Source organism: Ananas comosus, linkage group 3, assembly GCF_001540865.1.
Source record: "Ananas comosus cultivar F153 linkage group 3, ASM154086v1, whole genome shotgun sequence".
Classification (NCBI taxonomy): Eukaryota; Viridiplantae; Streptophyta; class Magnoliopsida; order Poales; family Bromeliaceae; genus Ananas; species Ananas comosus.
This window is the reverse complement of record NC_033623.1, coordinates 2006325-2010011: the sequence shown is the minus strand read 5'-3', so window position 1 is coordinate 2010011 and position 3687 is coordinate 2006325. Positions and strand designations below refer to the sequence as shown.

Sequence of the window (3687 nt, the reverse complement as noted above, 5' to 3'; positions counted from 1 at the left end):
CACATGAGGCTTACAGAAGTGTCCGTGATATATAGTGAAATACACAATTAATTTTCAATCTTCACAAAATAATTTGGTAGTACTGTATCATAGACGTGTTGGATGTGGCCCACGTGATATATTCAAGGCAATCCATAAAGATACAGTCAATCTATTAAGTCGATCTATAAAGATATTTTAGATCTTACGGTTAGGATGTATCTGGACACGTCCTTGATGGACGGACGTGATTTAACATCCTTACATTAAGTTATATATAAATATGTAACATACGGGAGTCCCGGTCTAACCCTAATCCAATTGTCTGTGACGGCTCCATCTCCGGGGATAAGGGATTAGACTCGAAACGTTCCGTCTTCTTGCAGATCACGAACGAGGACGAACCACGAGCAAGGATCGCCGCTTACAAATCGGGTACAGAAATCGAAATCATGGCAGAAGGTACGATCTAGTTTCTCATAAAGTTTCGAACAAGACGTCGAACTCACACCTGCAGTTTATAGGCGTATATCGTGGAAGAGTACATAAGTGGTTGTTTGAAAGCAAAAAGTTGAAAAGCAAGAACTGGTGAGTTTTACGAACTCGTTTTCATCCCTTATTCTACCGAAGTCGAAAGGTTGATCAGTATATAATTATGAGTAATAATATGAATGATACTTCAATTGTTGTGTCGAAACAAATATTGAGTACCCAACTTTTTCGAAGTTACGAATTCAACCTTGGACACCCTTCGCCACCTGCTGCAGTCTTCACCTGTTCACATCGCACGTGGATCCACTCCATGACAGTCTGGATCCTTGTACATATCCATATCCATATCAATACATAATTTGACGATTTTCTCAGCATACGTGGCGCCTTTTCCCACCTCCACATCGTGTGAATTCTTTTTCCACCTCTCTAGTAGCCTTTAACCAATAAAAGCATACCACGTATTCAATAGAAGTTTTTGACGCACCAATTGCGCCGTAGACCGGATATAAAATGTGAATAAAAAATAAATTTTTATAATATAATAAATTATTAAATATTTTATATTTTATAATATATATTATACTCTATTTTATATTTTATTTTATAATACTAGTATTTTATGAATCATCTAATATACTTACAATATATATGAAATATTATATATATCAGGTGCAAGTAAAAACTTCTCCTCTTTTTTTAAGAACTATGAAAAAGAGCTTTTCAAAGAGCTCGGTCCATAATTAAGCATTCTCTACACTGAATGTATATAATTACATACACCGCATGCTTCAAATCTCTAATAGTGATTTAAAATTTAATTCAGCAAATATATTTAAATTATTAGACTTCATAGCTTAGATATATTTAATTATATTTTAATATTGAAATTAAGTTCTCTAATATAAACTGGGAGTATGGTGTGTTAATATCATCATGTGCAAATAATAATATCTTTCTCCAATAAATTTTAGTAAGGTGAAGACGATCTTATCATATTGGCAATTTAGAATAATTCTTCCAACTTTAACTCTTAAATTAAAATTTATTTATAAATAGCTACTAAATTATTAAGATTGATTGAATTTTAAATAAAGTTATTAGAATACTTTAACTCTACAAATAGTGAAAGTTAAAATATTAGTAAAAAAGTAGCTTTATAATATATAAAAGATTTTAAGTTTGTTTTGTATTTTTCATTGTAAATTTTTTTAATTTAAGATTTTAAAAATATATATATATATATATATATATAATATATATATATATATATATATATTATAATATATATATAAAATTTACTAAAATACTATGTACCCGCGACAAAGGGCGGTGCTATACTAGTCTTTAACTATACTATTTTGATACCTCCATCAAATGCCCCGTGGCATGCCTCCCCAGCCTCCATTCCACGTGGCGGCGAGGCATTTCTCTCCACCTCTACACCTGGCTCTTGCTGGCGTACTCTCTCTCTCTTATCTTTCCCCCTCTGGTGCTGCGCTTCTCCCTCTTTACGCCCCTCTCTCTGTTGCCCTCTTCTCCTAGCTGACTCTCTCTTTCTCTTCCCCTCTACTCCTAGCCCAGCCCCTCTCTCTCTCCTCCTCTCCTCAAGCTGTTGCTATTGCTCTCCCCCTCTCCTCCACTCGTTCCTCTCTCTCTTTTCCATCCCTGTCGCTCTCTCTCTCTTCCTTCCTCCTCTCTCTTTCTTAATCTCTCTCCTATCTGACGCTACGCCCGCACCCCTCCTTCTCTCTCTTCTCTCTCTCTCTAATTTTCTCTACCTTCTCTCTCACTCTCTAGGTCTAGCCCTACCTACATAGGCTGCAGTCGAGCCGCCCTTTTGCCTTCGCCTACTCTGCCCCTTAGTAGGGACGTTGCAGCCGAGCCACCTTTTTGGCTCTTCAGGTGCCCTGCGGGTGCGGCTCCGATGGATTGCAGGCTGGCTCCGATGGCAGTGGCTCGCCGCCCCCTACTTGGCCCCTAACCTACTTGCTGACAGGCCTATTTGGCCCCTTTTTGAAGCTATGTTTGGCTCTTTCTCGAAACCAGGGGCTAGAAAAAAAAGGTAAAAGAAAAACAGGTATATTATCTGAAAGATATTGTGGATTTTATCATCAGGTATATTCTGCAAAAGATGTATATTGTTGTGGATTTTATCATCATTTATGCTGGTTATTCTTTGAAGCATTTGTTGCCTCTTTCTCCAAACCAAGGACCACACAAAAAGGGCGTAAAAAAAAAAAATCTGAAAGATATTGTGAATTTTGCCATCATTACACTGTTATTCTTTGCTCTTCTTATGCATATTATCTTCTTCAATATTAAGTAATTGTTTTCTCTATAAATAGCTTCCCTGTGCTTTCAGCATAGTACCTTTGTCTGCCCAAAATACAAGGTAGACTGTTTAAGAATGTTCATATATTACCTTCATTATCTTTATGTTTCCTACAACTTTCTAACTGTTCTCTACTATAAAATGCTGTGCTCGCAAAACATTACTATACTTATTAAATTAAATGCCTCAAACTTAGGAACCCCTATTCCTTTTTTGCTCCTGTTGGCTTCGCATAAAAAAAAAGGTAAGGCCCATTTTTACATTTCCACCCCCCTATTTGGCAACCTTAGATAAAAAAAAATAATTGTACTCTGCTCTATTTGTTCTTTTGCAGGTGATGTACTAGCCCTGCATCCTACACCCTGCACCTTTATATGATCTCTGAGAACACATGGCAAGAGTCGGATGGCCTCTTTCGAGGCAACCCTGAAAGTCCTTCCTTCCAATATCTTTTTTCCTTTTAATCTCTTCTTTGTTCTTAAATGCTTTGCCTTTTAAGGCCTGTTTTGTTTTGCTTTCCTACTCCTTCGTTTTAAAATGTTTTGCCTCCGAGGTAATGATGTCAGGTTATTGGAATGCTCTGAACTGGCAAGCTCGAGTAATTGGGGTTGTCTAAATTGTGGCTGATGTCATGTTCGTGTTCGTGCTGGATTATGGCCTATTGCCCACTCAGTCGGTTGGACGGCATGTTCGTACGAACAAGCAGTCACCTGTTTACGCTGGGTTTCGTGTTCCTACTATATATCGCCAAATTTCCCTCACTGGTATTCACCGTGTTGCCTGAGCCTTGCTGTTAACATAAAGTTCACCTCGAGCTTGCCTATTCAAGTGATGCCAGCGGTAACCCAATATGTGGTCGCCTAGCGACCTTGCCTGAGCCT

General features: G+C 37.7%; 1 long non-coding RNA gene across 1 annotated transcript; it reads left to right on the top strand.

Annotated features, from left to right (window-relative positions):
- On the top strand, positions 2165 to 3687 carry LOC109708164. Its single transcript, XR_002215678.1, has 2 exons — positions 2165 to 2536; positions 3141 to 3687. It is a non-coding gene; the product is annotated as an uncharacterized LOC109708164 (long non-coding RNA).